The sequence below is a fragment of the Muntiacus reevesi genome, chromosome 19, assembly GCF_963930625.1.
Source record: "Muntiacus reevesi chromosome 19, mMunRee1.1, whole genome shotgun sequence".
In the NCBI taxonomy this organism is placed as follows: Eukaryota; Metazoa; Chordata; class Mammalia; order Artiodactyla; family Cervidae; genus Muntiacus; species Muntiacus reevesi.
The window spans coordinates 3,077,011-3,095,208 of NC_089267.1; positions in this window are offsets into that span (position 1 = coordinate 3,077,011).

An 18,198-nucleotide genomic window follows, 5' to 3' on the forward strand; every position below is an offset into this window, starting at 1 on the left:
TTTGACCTGAGGTGACTCAGTCTTGGAGTCTACAGGATCTACAGGCTATTGATGACCTTTAAGAGGGCTTATGCCAAAGGATACCTCCCAGGACACCTCCTGCCTCTGCCCCATCCCTGCACTGAGCCACTGTTAACTCACATCTCTGTAAGAGACCCTCTAACACTCACAGGAAGGTCTGGCTCAGTCTTCTGTGGAGTCATTACTCATTTTCCTTAGGTCCTGGTGTGTACAAGGTTTTGTTTGTGCCCTCCAAGTGTGAAGTCTCTGTTTCTCCCAATCCTGTGGAAGTCCTGGAATCCAATACCGCTGGACTTCAAAGTCAGATTCCTTGGGGATTCCATGTCCCTTTGCCAGATATCCAGGCTGGGAAGCCTGATGCAAAGTTCATAACCTTTATAATTTCTTTGATATTACTGTTCTCCAGTTTATGGGTTACCCATCCAACAGTTAGGGGATTTGATTTTATCGTGATTGCATCCCTGCTACCATCTCATTGTGGCTTCTCTTTTGTCCTTGGGTGTGGATATCTTTTTTGGTGAGTTTCACCATCCTCCTGTTGATGGCTGCTAAACAGGTAGCTGTGATTTTGGTGCTCTCACACAAGAAGATAAGTGCATGTACTTATATTCCACCATATTGAAACAGTCTCCTTAGTGATGTTTTAAGGGCCAGTGATATTATTTCGTAGTAATCACTCTCATTATCTTTATGTTATCCTGCATGGGGGGCAAGTTGAATTTACAGAACTTAGTTATTTATATGTGAAACAAAATGACTTAAGGAGCAGTTATAGTAGCTTTCAGCATCATTATTAAGGGCAATGCAAATTATTAAGATAAGGATGTATATAATATTTAGCATAATCAAATATAATACATCTTCAAATTTAATGTAAAGGAATAAGAAAGTGAGATATTATTGCACAGCTTTTTCAAAGGTGATAGGCATGAAGTGCCTGACAAAGGCTGGATGGTTAATAAATATTTATTAAATGAAAAAAAAAATAAAAAGCCCTCATTTTATACTCTCAAAGATCTCAAGATCTCAAAGATCTTTATACATATACAGCTTGATTTTTAAGAAAACTATGAAGTAGTCAAAGAAACAAAAAACAATGAAAATAATATTATTATTTATCAATAGTTTAATAAGTTTATCATTCCTAGGGAGTAGTCAGCAGATTATTTCTCCCTTAAATTCTTTCTCAGTGGTATTCCAAAGAAGAAACAAAGGAATGAGGAAAGGATGAAGGTAAAAGGAAAGAAAAGAATGAAGGAAGGGAGGAAGAAGGAAAGAAGACAGAAAAGAAATCCAGTTAGTGGGAAAGAGAAAAGAAAATACCCTGAACTATTGTGTATCCTAAACTTCATGCTCATCAAATGTTACTTCCCTAGAGATAATCACATCTTTGCAAATTAAGATCTAATGTAAATCCACAAAGGAAAGCAATAGACAAAGACTTCTAAGTACAAAACATACATGCATACTTCCTTTAATACAAATCATTACAATTTTTTAAATGCTGAATTAAAATCTGGCTTATGTCACCATACCTACAAAGATATTAAAGCCTCTAGGTCTTTCATCTTTGTTTTTGCTTTTCCACTCTGTGTTCTGAATGGTACAGAAAGCAAGGAAAACTCTCTACAACTGTGATACTGATTATCTCCCCATTCCTGGAAATGTGTGCACTATCACCAGGTCATTCGGAAATATTTACAGTGTTAATAGGAAAAAGGAGATTAAATAGTTATAATCTTGATTTACTCAGAGTATGCTGACCCATATCCAAAACCTGGCATCATTGTACCCAGATTTTCCTTTGGCCACTTCCTTTATCAAGTACACAAAAATATACTTTGGTGATATTTAGTGATATTTTGGCCTGAAAAATCAATACATTACTCAAATGACACAAGGGTTGTCAAATTAATGTATAATATATATCAATAGATACACACACACACATATAATGACTTCCAAATCCTTAAAATATACCATTAAACTGACAAACTTTTCCATTAACACAATACAGTCATTATTTATCAAACTGTCAATAATACTGTCTTCAAATATGAGGGCCAAATTTTATTTCTATATCAAATATTAAGAAAGAAGTTACCCAAAAAATGCATATTTTCATTTTTTTAATCTTCAATTTTTGCTTTCTCAAACATTAGTAAAATGTTACAATTTTCTACAGAAAGTATATTACATGATCCATATGATTGGTTGAATCATACCATGTACAGGAACCTTATAGTTCTGTTTCCTTCTGTCAGCCAAACTTGGTTCCTGTATATTGGTCCCTATTTATTTACTTCTTCACAGCAAGCTGGGACATTAGCTCAAAAGCCCACCAGTGCCAAACTTTTTTTTTTTTTTACACATCCAATTGCTTTTCTTTCTTTCTTTTTTTTTTTCCATTTATTTTTATTAGTTGGAGGTTAGTTACTTTACAATATTGTAGTGGTTTTTGCCACACATTTGCTTTTCATGTAGCCCCAATAACTTAGCAAATTAGAGACTCCCTGCATTACACACACAGCAATGCTGCACCTGGCATTTGCCAACCACAGATAAGATATACCTGACTACAAAAGACCCCAATTCCAAGTGGCTGCCCTTTGCAGTTCCATACCTTGGAGACTCCCAGGTGTGCTATTGAGGGACATCAGCCAGTTTTGTGAGGGCTCTCCTGACATCCCCTCTTCCCCAGGGGACTTAATCCCTCTTTGCTCTCTGGATGATGACTCTAAGCTCCTGCCTCTAAAACAAAACCTGATGTGAGGGAAGATTTTTCTCACTTGTAGTATTAACCTAAACCGTAAAAACTCTCTATGTTCCTACCAGCTAGTGATCCTGTTTTTTATTTTGTTTTTGTTTTTTTGATCAGCCATAACATTTTTGAACTCACCACCCCTTCTCAAGTTTCAAAGGTATTGGAAAAAAACCAAATCTGACTTTTAAGATATCTGAACTACAATGAGTTATCCTTTATTAAAATGACTGAAAGGAAAAAATAAATAAATAAAGACAAATTAGAACACCAGTGTTATTGGAAATGCGAAATAACAAGTACTCATACGTATGGTTGGAAGAGGGAATACAGGACAGCCACTTGGGAAAACAGTTTGACACATAAAGTTAAACATGCACAGCTATATAATATAACAATTGTATTCTTAAGTATTTAGCATAGGGAATGAAATTTTGTTACCCTAGAGATCAGAACATAAGTTCTATATGTGAATGTGTATGGAAGCTTTATCCATAATCATAAAAATGCAAATAACTCAGATGTCCTTAAATGAATGGATATATGAACTTTGGTATATCTATATAATTGAACACTGTTGTCGTTTTGTCATTGAGTTGTGTCTGACTCTTTTGCAATGGACTGTAGATTTCCCAGGTAAGAATACTAGAGTGAGTTGGGTTGCTATTTTCTTCTCTGGGTTATCTTCCTGACTCATAGATTGAATTCACATATCCTGCATTGGGAGGTGAATTCTTTACCACTTGGATACAACTCAGCAATAATAAAGGAATGCGAACTATGACTTCATGCAGTAATTGGAGAGATCTCTAAAATAGCCGAGGGAAAGAATCCAGTCTCTAAAGCTTATGTAATGCATGATGTTCTTGAAAATACAGACTATAATGATAAAGAACTGATCAGTGGTTGACAGGATCCAGGATGAGAAGAAATGTAATTAAAAAGGAATAGCACAAAGGAGGTCTGGGGGTTGATGTATCCTAATTGCAGTTGTTAATACACAAGTCTATCTTGCTGTTGTTGTTGTTTAGTTTCTAAGTGGTGCCCAACTCTTGCAACCTCATGGACTGTGGCTCACCATGCTCCTTTGTCCATGGAATTTCTCAGATAAGAATACTGGAGGGGATTGCCATTTCTTTCTCCAAGAGATCTTCCTGACCCAGGGATCAAATCTGTGTCTCCTGCATTAGCAAGTGTATTCTTTACTGCTGAACCACCAAGGAAGCCCATACAAATCTATGATGTGTTAAAATTCATAGGAATGAAAAACACACCTAACAAATTTTACTGTATGCTACTTCAAAATAGCAATTAAAAGGTATTTGAATGAATAAGGATAGAAAGTAGCATTATTAAATTATATATATAATATATTTTATCCTTGAATTTTATATTTGCCTACTCCTATATAGAAACAAGGGCTTCCTTGGTAGCTCAGAAGGTAAAGGATATCCCCTTAAGAGGGGAATGTCAACCCACTCCAGTATTCTTGCCTGGAGAATTGCATGGACAAGCCATGTGGTCTCAAAGAATTGGACGTGACTGAGTGAATAACACTTTAACTTTCATATAGAAACAACTTCTGCGTAAGTCAGCTGTTGAAATAACCCATTATTATCATCATTGTAATTGATTTTACACTATTTTCCTTAAGTTTTACAGCAGTTTTTATGTTTATAATTTAATGTAGTCTCTCACTGAAATTAAAACTATCATCTCACAAAATATTTTATTTTATTTATTTTTTTTTATTTTTTAAATTTTATTTTATTAGTTGGAGGCCAATTACTTCACATTTCAGTGGGTTTTGTCATACATTGACACGAATCAGCCACAGAGTTACACGTATTCCCCATCCCGATCCCCCCTCCCACCTCCCTCTCCACCGGACAAAATATTTTAAATCAAGTTATATGGCTTACATGTTAAACTATGTATGCTTCTCTATTATCATTATTACATGTTGCCATTAAGTCAAATTTTAAAATATGTACACTTTCTGATCTCATTACCAGTAGTAAATTTTGCTGGAAGTTTTTATTTTATGATTCAATAATTAAGCTTTTTCTTGATTTACAAATGTTCAAAACAATATTTTTCATGGAAAGCTTTATTTTCCTCTGAATTACTGCAAGATTCCCTACTTTTGCCTCAACATTACTGCATTCCACTCTCATCACAGTAATCAGAATCAACATTCTGAACGTCAGACCATGTTTCTCTTCTCAAAACGCTTCAAGGGCTCCCTATGTCAGGATCAAAATCAAAGTGTTTTAGATGTGCTCTGAGGTTCTGACTCATGTATTTACAGTTAATGTTTCTATTTGTATCCACTAGAATGCAATATCTATAGGAACACAAATATTGGTCTGTTTTATTTACTATGTTCAAGATCCTGGTATAGTGCCTAGCAAACAGGTGCCCAGGAAACATTTGCTCAATGAAGGAGGGAAATAGAGATACTCACTTGTGCATAAAACCTTTCTATAGAATGAATTGGTTATGATCATACCTAGGGTAAAATTTTTATAAAAATAATTTGCTTTCTTAAAAAAGGTGTCAAAATCGTCCAAAAAAATCTGTGATTAAATATCAGCTCAGCTCAATCCAATCGCTAAATTATGTCCAACTCTTTGTGGTCCCATGGACTGCAGCAAGTCAGACTACCCTGTCCAAAGCCAACTCTCAGGGCTTGCTCAAACTCATGTCTGTCAAGTCGGTGATGCCATCCAACCATCTCATCCTCTATCATCCACTCTCCTCCTGCCTTCAACCTTTCCCAGCATCAGGATCTTTTCCGATAAGTCATTTCTTTGCATCAGGTGGCCAAAGTATTGGTTTCCATTTCAGCTTCAGTCCTTCCAATGGGTATTCAAGAATGATTTCCTTTAGAATTGACTGGTTTGATCACCTTGCAATCCAAGAGACTCTAAAGTGTCTTCTCCAACACCACAGCTCAAAAGCATCAATTCTTCCATGCTCAGCTTTCTTTATAGTCCAACTCTCACATCCATATATGACTACTGGAAAAATCAGTTTTGACTAGATGAACATTTGTCGGCAAAGTATGTGTCTGCTTTTTAATACTCTGTCTAGGTTGACCATAGCTTTTATTCCAAGGAGTAAACACCTTTTAATTTCATAATTGCAGTCACCATCTGCAGTGATTTTGTAGCCCCCCAAAATGAAGTCTGTCATTCACTGTTTCCATTGTTTCCCTATCTATTTGCCATGAAGGGATGGGACCATGTACCATGATCTTCGATTTTTGTGTTTTTTTTTTTAATGTTGAGTTTTAAGCAAGCTTTTCCACTCTACTTTTTATGAAGAGGCTTATCATCAGGAGGCTCTTTTGTTCTTCTTTGCTTTCTGCCATAGGATGAAAGTTTCACTATTCCATCATCAGTGTATCTGAGGTTATTGATATATCTCCCAGCAATTTGACTCCAGCTTGTGCTCCATCCAGCCCAGCATTTCACATGATGTATTCTGCATATAAGCTAATAAGCAGGGTGACAATATACAGCATTTGTGTACTCCTTTCCCTATTTGGAACCAGTCTGTTGTTCCATGTCCAGTTCTAACTTTGCTTCTTGACCTGCATACAGATTCCTCAGGACACAGATAAAGTTGTCTGGTGCTCTCATATCTTGAAGAATTTTCCAGAGTTTGTAATGATCCACATAGTCAAAGGCTTTGATGTAATCAATAAAGCAGAAGTAAATGTTTTTTCTGGAACTCTCTGGCCTTTTTGATGATCCAACTGATGTTCGCAATTTGATCTCTGGGTCCTCTGTCTTTCCTTAATCCATCTTGAATATCTGGAAGTGCAGTTCATGTACTGCTGAAGCCTGTCTTGGAGAATTTTGAGCATTACTTTGCTAGCATGTGAGATGAGCACAGGACTTCCACAGCATCATTTTTTAGAGCTTGAAATAACTCAACTGGAATCCCATCCCTTCCACTAGTTTTGTTTGTAGTGATGCTTCCTAAGGCCCATTTGACTTCGCATTCCAGGATGTCTGGTTCTAGGTGAGTGATCACACCTTCGTGGTTATCTGGGTCATTAATATCTTTTTTTTGTATAGTTTCTCTGTGTATTCTTGCCATCTCTTCTTAATATCTTTTACTTCTATTAAGCCCATATCATTTCTGTATTTTATTATGCCAATCTTTGCAGGAGATGTTCCCTTGGTACCTCTAATTTTCTTGAAGAGATCTCTCATCTTTCCCATTCTACTGTTTTCCTCTATTTCTTTGCACTGATCACTGATCGCTGAGGAAGACTTTCTTATCTCTCCTTGATATTCTTTGGAACTCTGATTTCAAATGGGTATATCTTGCCTTTTCTCCTTTTCCTTTAACTTCTCTTCTTTTCTGGGCTATTTGTGAGGACTCCTCAGACAACCATTTTGCCTTTTTCATTTATTTTTCTTGGAGACGGCCTTGATCACTTTCTCCTGTACAATGTCGTGAACCTCTATTCATTATACTTCAGGCACTCTGTCTATCAGATCCAATCCCTTGAATCTATTTGTCCCTTCCACTGTATAATAATAAGGGATTTGATTTAGGTCATACCTGAAAGATCTAGTGGTTTTCCCTCCTTTCTTCAATTTATGTCTGAATTTTGCATTAAGGAGTTCATGATCTGAGCCACAATCAGCTAGCGGTCTTGGTTTTGCTGACTGTATGAGCTTCCCCATCTTTGGCTGCAAAGAATATTTTGATATAAAGACAAATTGTGTTTATCCTGGTTTCACTAACCTTGCTGTTTGTAGAAATTCAGTCTTGGGATTCAGTTGTACTACAAACTCTAGTCTTATTTTCAATTTTCACAGGTACATTTGATAGCATTTTGGAAATATTTTACAATTGGTTACAACTAAGATATCCTTTAAGTCAGACAATATAGTTTGTTATTTTGTGGCCCATAAAATTTAATAGTACATAAATTATATAGTCAAGGAAAACATTTTTAAAAATCTACCCTCTAGAGTATTTCATCTAATCTCAACAATCTATATAAAATACTCTTTTTTGTGACATATATCCAAAGCATCAGTGTTCATGTATGTGTGTCTAAAATGTCAATTAAAATGCATGCATATATGCACTTTTGAATGAACTGTGTACTGAAGGGGAGCTGACTTGTACAGTTATGCTGCATTTCAATTCATATCTAGTTATGAAAATCCAATAGGTTATACCAGTTGAAAATATAACTGATATTTGAAAAAACTATTTTTTCAAGGATAAAAATGAAAGAAACAAATCACATGGCTGCATGGAATCTATGATTTTAAAAACATGCATTATACACTTAGAGGTAATTTTAAGTATATCCCAATATTTCAAACCCAGTGTCCTTTAGATTTTTTTTTTTATTTTTAACTTTATTTTGTATTTTTGATATTTAATCACTAGAACTGTGAGAGATGTTGGAGTAGAACGACAACAGCTGATCTCATGTGAGAACTCCAAAGCTACAACTCACTGCTGAACAACCATCGACTGGAGAATGTTGGATCCCACCAAAAAAAGGATGCCCCACATCCAAAGGCAAAGGAGAGGCCCCAGTTAGACCATAGGAGGGGCAAAATTGCATTTAGAATCAAGCCCCTTACCCACCAGAGAAGCTCAGAAGGCTCAAACAAACTTTGTGTGCACCAGGACCCAGAGACGCCCCCAGAGATTGAGCCAGAACTGCGTTTGAGTGTCTCCTGTGAAGGTATTGGTTAGTAGTGGCCTGTTGCAGGGCCAGGGGCTCTGGGTGCAGCAGACCTGGGTATGGCATAAGCCTTCTTGGAGATGGTGGTGGTGGTTTAGTCGCTAAGTCATATCCGACTCTTGTGATCCCATGGACTGAAGCCTGCCAGGCTCCTCTGTTCATGTGATTCTCCAGGCAAGAATACTGGAGTGGGTTGCCATTTCCTTCTCCAGGGGATCTTCCCCACCAAGGAGTTGAACCCGAGCTACCTGCATTACATTACAGGCAGGTGATTTACCAACTGACCTATGAGGGAAGCCTCTAGGAGGAGGTCGTCATTAACCCCACCACAGAGCCATCAGAACTTACACAGGACTGGGGAAACAGACTCTTCAAGGGCACGAACAGCTTTCTGTGCACCAGGACCCAGGAGAAAGAAGTGGTGACCCCACAAGAGACTGATCCAGATTTGCCCATGTGTATCCAGAAATCTCTAGTGAAAGCATGGGTCAAAGGTGGCCTGCTGCAGGGTTGGGGGCATTGAGTGTAGCAGTGCATGCATGGGATATTTTGAAGGAGGTTGCCGTTATCTTCATTACCTCCACCATAATTTGGTCTCAGGTCAAACAACAGGGAAGGAACATAGCATCAACAAAAAAATGGATTTAACATTTACTGACCAGGGCCCCACCCACCAGAACAAAATCCAGTTTCCGCCTCAGTCTTTTCTCCCATCAGAAAGCGTCCATGAGCCTCTTATCCTTATTCATCAGAGGGCAGGCAGAATGAAAATCAAGATCACAGAAAACTAACCAGGCTGAGCACATGGACCACAACCTTGTCTAACACAATGCAACTATGAGCCGTGCTGTGTAGGGTCACCCAAGATGGACAGGTCATGTTGGAAAGTTCTGACAAAACGTGGTCCACTGGAGAAGGGAATGACAAATCACTTCAGTATTCTTGCCTTGAGAATCCTGTGAACAGCATTAAAAAGCTAAAATATAGTACCCTGAAAGATGAACTAGCCGGGCTTGTAGGTGTCCAATATGTTATAGGAGATCTGTGGAGAAATAGCTCCAGAAAGAATGAAGAGACAAAGCCAAAACAAAAACAGCACCAAGTTGTGGATGTGACTGGTGATGGAAGTAAAGTCCGATGCTGTAAAGAACAATATTGTGTAGGAACCTGGAATGGTGGGTCCATGAATCAAGGCAAATTGGAAGTAGTCAAACAGGAGATGGCAAGAGTGAACATCGACATTTTAGGAATCAGTGAACTAAAATGGACTGCAATGTGTGAATTTAACTCAGATGACCATTATATCTACTGCTGTGGGTAATAATTCCTTAGAAGAAACAGAATAGCCATCATAGTCAACAAAAGAGCCCCAAAATGCAGTAATTGGATGCAATCTCAAAAATGACAGAATGATCTCTATTAATTTCCAAGGCGAACCATTCAATATTGCAGAAATCCAAATGTATGCCCCAAACAGTAACGCTGAGGAAGCTGAATTTGAATGACTCTATGAAGTCCTACACGACCTTCTAGAACTAATATCCCCAGAAGATGCCCTTTTCATTATAGGGGACTTGAATGCAAAAGTAGGAATTCAAGAGATAGCTGGAGCAACAGGCAAATTTTGCCTTGGAGTACAAAACAGAGCCGGTGAGAGGATAACAGAGTGTTGCCAAAAGAATGCAAAGGTCATAGCAAACACCCTCTTCCAGCAACATAAGACAAGACCCTACACATGGACATCACCAGATGGTCAACACCAAAATCAGATTGAAAGAAGACAGGGAGTCACAGATTTCTAGCTCTTGACTTTTTTGTTGTTGTTGTTAGTCCTAACTTGCTTGTTATCTCTTAATAGATCAGATGCTCAATCCCTTCCTTCCCCCAGTCTTCTTTTATTGATTCATAAACAACTCCTTAAAATACTTTATGTAGGCACCCTTCTCCAGGGTATCCTCCTGACACAGGTTTTCCCTGGTGGTGCAAGTGGTAAGGAAACTGCCTGTAATGCGGGAAACCTGAGTTTGATCCCTGGCTCGGGAAGATCCCCTAGAGAACCGAATGACTACCCACTCCAGTATTCTTGCCTGGAGAATTCCATGGACAGAGGAGTCTGGTGGGCTACAGTTCATGGGATCACAAAGAATAGGACACCACTGAGGGACCAACACTTTCATTTTCACTTCAGGAGATATGTAGGGGCTTCAGAAAACTGGGGGCTAAATGAAGAAAAAGACACGCCACAAGAAGCAGTAGCACACACTGAACCTTATTAGATGGCGCTTGGCAGGGCTGCCTAGGAGGAAGTCCTTCAAGGACGGAGACCATCCAGAGGCTGAAGGAAAGAGGTCAAGGCCCAGAAGAAATGGCAAGTAAGGGAACTCTTGGAGAAGAGAGAGATGAGAGAGGGGGCTTGCTTTTCTAAGTGATGTCACCCAGCAGCACCATGATGTCACTCACCAGCATATTTGGGTCAGAGCTCTGAGGATACAGTGGCTTGGATCTTTATAATTCTAAGCTCCTAACAATTCAATGGCCTGAAAATGCTGAATATAATTTCTCAGATTATAGGTAGGCAGATTTTAAATGGCTAATAATCAGCTCATTTCAGCTATTTTTAAAATAATTGGAATGGAAACACTTCTGTTTGACACCAAAAAGATTTTGAGTAAACAGGTCTTAGGCTGCAGTAAAGAAATAAATAAGTTAGGGACCAATACACATAGACATATTTGACTTATCTATACAACAAGATAGTTGTAAGAGAACTATTAGTGCTATAATTATTTGTGGATAATTGAATTATTTATGTGAAGAAAATACACAGAATGAACAGATATAACACTCAATTAATATGAGTTGAACAAGGTTAGAGGGTACAAAATTAGCACACAACATTCAGTGCCATTTCCTTACAAAAATGCTAACGAATTATAAAATATACTCAGAAATAAGTTATACCCTAGAGTAACAAAAATTATCTGGCACACGACTAGTTTAAAAATATGCACACATGTAAACATACAAGCTCGCTATGATAAAAACTATAACAAAAATAGAAGAAATTTGAATAAATGAAGAAATATCCCACTTTATCAAATACAATGAATTAACATAATTTCTGTTCTCTATAAATTACTAGTTTGGGTCACATAAAATTGCATATTTTTGAAACTCTTTAAATTATTTTAAAATATATAGTGATATATAAAGATCAAGAAATGGGTATATTATCATTAGAAAATAATAATAATGTGCAGGGGTAATTGTCTGAACAGAATTAAAACATGTTATAAATTCTGCAGTAGTAGAAATTGATGGGTTGAGTATAGATTAATGAAAGGTGCCATGGGCAATGCTAATAGATTGGGCTATATGGTTACTATATCTAAAAGCTAGAAGGGATTATTAAACTTACATTGTTAATGTTATTCTTGAAAATAAGTCACATTACTGGCACTTTGGGACCACATACTTGCCCTAGCCTCTCCTCCTAATCAGCAAGAAGCTCAGTGAGTTTCTGTTGAATTTACACCAGAGAGGAAATAAAGGTGGATGAGAAAAGTATTGATAAAACCTGAGTCTGCTTGTGACAGTTTACCCTTATAAGGTTCAGCTAGGAAGTACTGTTTTCAAAAGTTTAAACGGAATCTTGGAAGCGACCTCCTCTCCTCCTGAAACCAACTCCTCCTAAAGCCCAGTTCCCTTATTAAATTTATGATTAATCTCTCTATCCAAAGCTTTATTCCCTTTCTTTTCCCTCTGCCCTCTATCCTCTTAACTGAACACTAATTAACGAGAGTTAATGGGCTAAACTTGCTACTATAGATATCATGATGAATATTCAAACTCAGATTGCTTCTCCCGGGAAAGATAAACTCCCACACCTTGAGCCATGGACCAGTATTCCAGAGACTCCTAAACCAGAAACATTCTGACTCCAGGAGCTACAATTAAGAAATGCTATAAAATGATGGTGAATCCCCACCTCTTTGTTCTTCCCCTCTGAAAGTCCCCTCTCTCAGAGAGCTAGTAGAAGTGGATGTAGGACTTGTCCCCCACTCCTTAGCTTGATGCCTGCAATAATCCCATACTTTACTGCTGAGTTAAGGGACTTTCAAAAGGAAATAATACAATGGCTTTTTTGGGCAAGAATGAGGGAAAATTTTCTATTTCTAATTCAAGGTCCTACCCTAGTTAACCACCCAACTGGGCTAGCTAATGGATTCAGTTCAGGAAGGTTCTGCGCATTAAGGACGAATGCTAAGAGTGACATAGCATGATTTACAGGTTTTTAAGGTCATTTATTTTCTTGATGCCTAATCTGATTTTGCTTTTGAAAAGCTGAATGTAACCATCATTCCTTGTTTAACTCCCTTATATTCCATTTCCTCTTAAATTCTGAAAGGAACAAGAGAGGACATACACACTCATATACACATGACTACAATGTAGAGTAGGGAGTTCCCCAATGGTTCAGAGGTAAAGAATCCACACAACGCAGGAGATGCAGGAGCTGTGGTTTCAATCCCTGCTTCTGGAAGATCCCCTGAAGAAGGAAATGACAACCCAGTCCAGTATTCTTGCCTGGAAAACCCCATGGACACAGGAGCCTGGTGGGCTACAGTCCATGGAGTCCCAAAGAGTCAGACAAAACTTTGTAACTAAACTACCACCACTATAATGTAGAGTTATCCCCACTGGAACACTGGAGAAGGAGATTTTCAAAGGAACACTTTCAGTTCTCAGTGCTTGTCAAGTTGCAAGGAAAACAAACCAAATTTCTTCCTTACAAAAATGTCTCATCTAGATCCCTGCAGCTCATCTTTATTTTTTTTTTTCTCCTTTTTTTTAAATTTTATTTTATTAGTTGGAGGTCAATTACTTCACAACATTTCAGTGGGTTTTGTCATACATTGACACGAATCAGCCATAGAGTTACACGTATTCCCCATCCCGATCCCCACTCCCACCTCCCTCTCCACCCGACTCCTCTGGGTCCTCCCAGTGCACCAGGCCTGAGCACTCGTCTCATGCATCTCACCCGGGTTAGTGATCTGTTTCACCATAGATAATATACATGCTGTTCTTTTGAAACATCCCACCCTCACCTTCTCCCACAGAGTTCAAAAGTCTGTTCTGTACTTCTGTGTCTATTTTTGTTTTGCATATAGGGTTATCATTACCATCTTTCTAAATTCCATACATATGTGTTAGTATGCTGTAATGTTCTTTATCTTTCTGGCTTACTTCACTCTGTATAATGGGCTCCAGTTTCGTCCATCTCATTAGAACTGATTCAAATGCATTCTTTTTAACGGCTGAGTAATATTCCATGGTGTATATGTACCACAGCTTCCTTATCCATTCATCTACTGATGGGCATCTAGGCTGCTTCCATGTTCTGGCTATTATAAACAGTGTGCAGCTCATCTTTAATGTCAGTCACAGCTGTTAAAGCAATAGGATTATTTGTGACATGGCATCAGGGATATTTTAGTATTTTAATATATTTAACATTGAATATCTGTGCTTTATTTGGAGACATAAAGCTATACGACAGATCATGGATATTGATCATGGCTACCTCTTTTTACTTCTATGATCAAATTCGTTTTTCTCTGAGGCAAAGAAGAAACAAAATAAAAAATCAGATTTCCTTCTAGCGACAACTGCCAGGTAGTTGTTCAGTCACTAAGTCATTTCTGACTCTTTGCAACCCAATGAACTGCAGCACTCCAGGCCTTCCTGTTATTCACCAACTCCTGGAGTTCACCCAATTCATGCCCATTGAAAGTGATGCTATTCAATCATCTTATCCAGATAGTGTGTGTGTGTGTGTGTGTGTGTGTGTAGAGAGAGAGAGATTGTTATTGTCCAGTCACCCAATTACCCGGTCATGTCTGACTCTTTTTGACCCCATGGACTAGAGCACACCAGGCCTCCCTGTCCCAGCATCTCCCCAGGATTGCCCAGGTTCATATTCATTGCATCGGTGATGGTGGCATCCAGCCACTTCACCCTCTGACGCCCTCTTCTCCTTCTGCCCTCGATCTTTCCCAGGATCAGGGACTTTTCCACAGAGTCATCTGATCACATCAAATGACCAAAATACTGGAGCTTCAGCTACAGCATTAGTCCTTCCAGTGAATATTCAGGGTTGATCTCCCTTAACACTGACTGTTTTGATGTCCTTGCTGACCAAGGGGTTTTCAGGCATCTTCTCTAGCACCACAGTTCAAAGGCATCAATTCTTTGGCATTCTGCCTTCTTTGTGGTCCAGCTGTCACAAGCCTACATGATCACTGGGAAGACCATAGCCTTAACTATATGGGCTTTTATCGGCAGAGTAACAACTCTGCTTTTCAACACACTGTGTAGGTTTATCATTGCTTTCCTGCCAAGAAGCAATCGTCTTCTGATTTCATGGCTGCAGTCACCCTCCACAGTGATTTTGAAGCCCCAAAAGAGGCTCTATCATCACTACTTTCACCTCTTCCCCTTCTACTTGCCATTCAGTATTGGGGCTGGAGGGTAGGATCTTCAGATTTGTTTTCTTAATATTTACTCTTAAGCTGCCTCTTTCATGTATATATGTATATATATATGAGGACTTCCCTTGTGGCTCAGATGATAAAGAATCTGCTCACCATGTGAGAGACCTGGATTTGATCCCTGGGTTGGGAAGATCCCCCTGGAGGAGGGTATGGAAATCCATGCCAATTTTCTTGCCTGCAGAATCCCAATGAACAGAGGAACCTTGCAGGCTTGGGGTCCCCCTACAGTCCATGGGGTCACAGAATTGGACACAACTGAGTGACTAAGCACAAACACACACAGACACATGTGCGCGCGCACACACACACACACACACACACACACACACATATGTGTCATTAGATTTACACTTCAGATAATTATTTTCAGAATAAGAATGTGATATTCACTCTATGAAAATATATTGTCTATCTAAAATTCAAATTTAATTGTACTTTGTTTTTATTTACTAAATGTGCCAACACTAATATATTCAAATTATATAAGTCAATGAACTCCACTAAGCATGATACTGAAAGCAATAGGGGACCAACAATTTTTTGCTCACTCAACTAAATTGTATTAAAATGTATTAAAAGAGAGTATAAAATATAATAAATGGTATTAAACTGTATTAAAATGACAATAATAGTTTAAGCTGCTTAGACATAGAAAATCTAATAGCTTTTTATTTCAGTGTAATTTTTCCTCACAAAATGTTTAAATGTGTCTAAAATATGTCTAGTAACCATAAATACTATAGGCATACATCATTCTCCACTTTATTTTTCAAAAACAACTAAGTACAAGTGTATCCTTGTAGATATTGTCATAAAATATTTTAGGTCAGTGACTCTAAAAAAATGGATTAAAAGATCAAAGTATGAAAAATATACACTTTTTCAAATTTATCAGTCACATGACCTTCCTGGGAAATTAGAATGTTTTTCTTCCTTTTAAAGTAATTTTTCTTATTTTTTATTTCTTTAAAATATTGGCTTTTTATTTCTCAGGCAGAAGCATGTTTTTCATTAATATTTGTGAGTATAATTCAGCATAAGAAGAAAAAAGTATTTGAAATAATTCTGAGGAATTCAAACTTCAACAAATCACTCATTATCCTTAAAGAACTTTCTTACTCAGCTATACATAGCCATCTCTTTTGCCAAGCATCTGTTAAGGAAATGATGTAAGTAAATTTTGAAAGATATTAAATCTCTAGCTTTAGCCTAAGTTTAGAAATTGCCAGATTGCACTGACTTAAAATTCTATCAAAGAAAAATGCACAAGGCTTCTTCCATGTGACATTTAAAATTTTGCTTGTGGATTTTTAAAATGATATGTATTAGAAATTGGATACATAATAAAACTTTCTCAGGAAATGGGTGTTTCTAGATGACTTTGTGATGATACCATCTTCCTTTAAGTGTACATGTTTTAAAGATCAGTGATAAGCAATAGAAGGGTCTATGCAGAGGTTTAAATACTATCTCCATTGAGCACAAAGGAGAAAAATCACTAATATTATTAATCTTTAAAAGCATTACATCTACCAATAGCTAGCTTCACTTCTGAGACATTTTTAAACTCATAAAAATTGTCTCAGCTCCCTGTTTCTCTAATAGATGTAACAGGAGGCATGGTGGGGGCTATCATGTAGCAATGCTTTGAGAATTACATGCAAATAGTTAATAAAATATGGTTACTATAGTACCCAAGATAGAGTAAATAAAATTAATAGATAACATTTTACTACTATTTAATATACATAAATTTAAAGGATCAGATTGACTTTAAAAATGATAAGGCTTGATGTCTTGATGCAAACTATTCAATCTCCAAGTACATTCTAATATTTATTTGCATTAAAAGCTATATTCCTTTAAATATTAAAACCATTATATGGTTAAAATTTTATTTGCTAATCCAGAGACACATAAACCATTCAAAATTGCAAAGCAACTTATCTGATATAATGACTAGCTTTATATATTAGCATAATCAAAGAGAGTGAATCACAAAACTCTATTAATAGTATTTGGAATATCATCTACAGAAATGTTAGAGTTACTAAGTATGCTGTCAAGAAGGGAAATTGTTCAGTTCCGTTCAGTTGCTCAGTTGTGTCTGACTCTTTGTGACACCATGGACTGCAGCACCCCAGGCTTCCCTGTCCATCACCAACTCTGGGAGGTTACTCAAACTCATGTACCTCGAGTTGGTGATGCCATCCAACCAAATCTCATCTCTTGTCGTTCCCTTCACCTCTTACCTTAAATCTTTCTCAGCATCAAGGTCTTTCCAAATAAGTCAGTTCACATCAGATGGTCAAAGTATCAGTTCCAGCTTCAGCATCAATCCTTCCAATGAATATTCAGGAGTGATTTCCTTTAGAATGGACTGGTAGGATCTCCTTGCAGTCCAAGGGACTCTCTAGAGTCTTCTCCAACACTATGGTTTGAAAGAATCAATTCTTCAGCACTCATCTTTCTTTGTAGTCTAACTCTCACATCCATACAAGACTACTAGAAAAACCATAGCTTTGACTAGATGAACCTTTGTTGGCAAAGCAGTATCTCTGCTTGTTAATATGCTGTCGCTAGCTTTTCTTCCAAAAAGCAAGTGCATTTTAATTTCATGGTTGCAGTTACCATTTGCAGTGATTTTGGAACCCCCAAAATGACATCTGTCACTGTTTCCATTGTTTCCCCATCTATTTGCCGTGAAGTGATTGGAATGGATTCCATAATCTTAGATTTCTGAATGTTGAGTTTTAGTCAACTTTTTCACTTTCCTCTTTCACTTTCATCAAGAGAATCTTTAGTTCTTCTTCACTTTCTGCCATAACGGTGGTATCGTCAGTGTATCTGAGGTTATTGATATATCTCCCAGCAATTTGATTCCAGCTTGTGCTTCATTCAGCTAAGCATTTCACATGATGTACTCTGCATATAAGTTAAATAAGCAGGGTGACAATATACAGCCATGGCATACTCCTTTCCCAATTTGGAACCAGTCTGTTTCATGTCCAGTTCTAATCTTTGCTTCTTGACGTGTGTACATATTTCTCAGGAGGCAGGTAAAGTGGTCTGGTGCTCCCATCTCTTGAAGAAATTTTCCACAAATTGTTGTGATCCACATAGTCAAA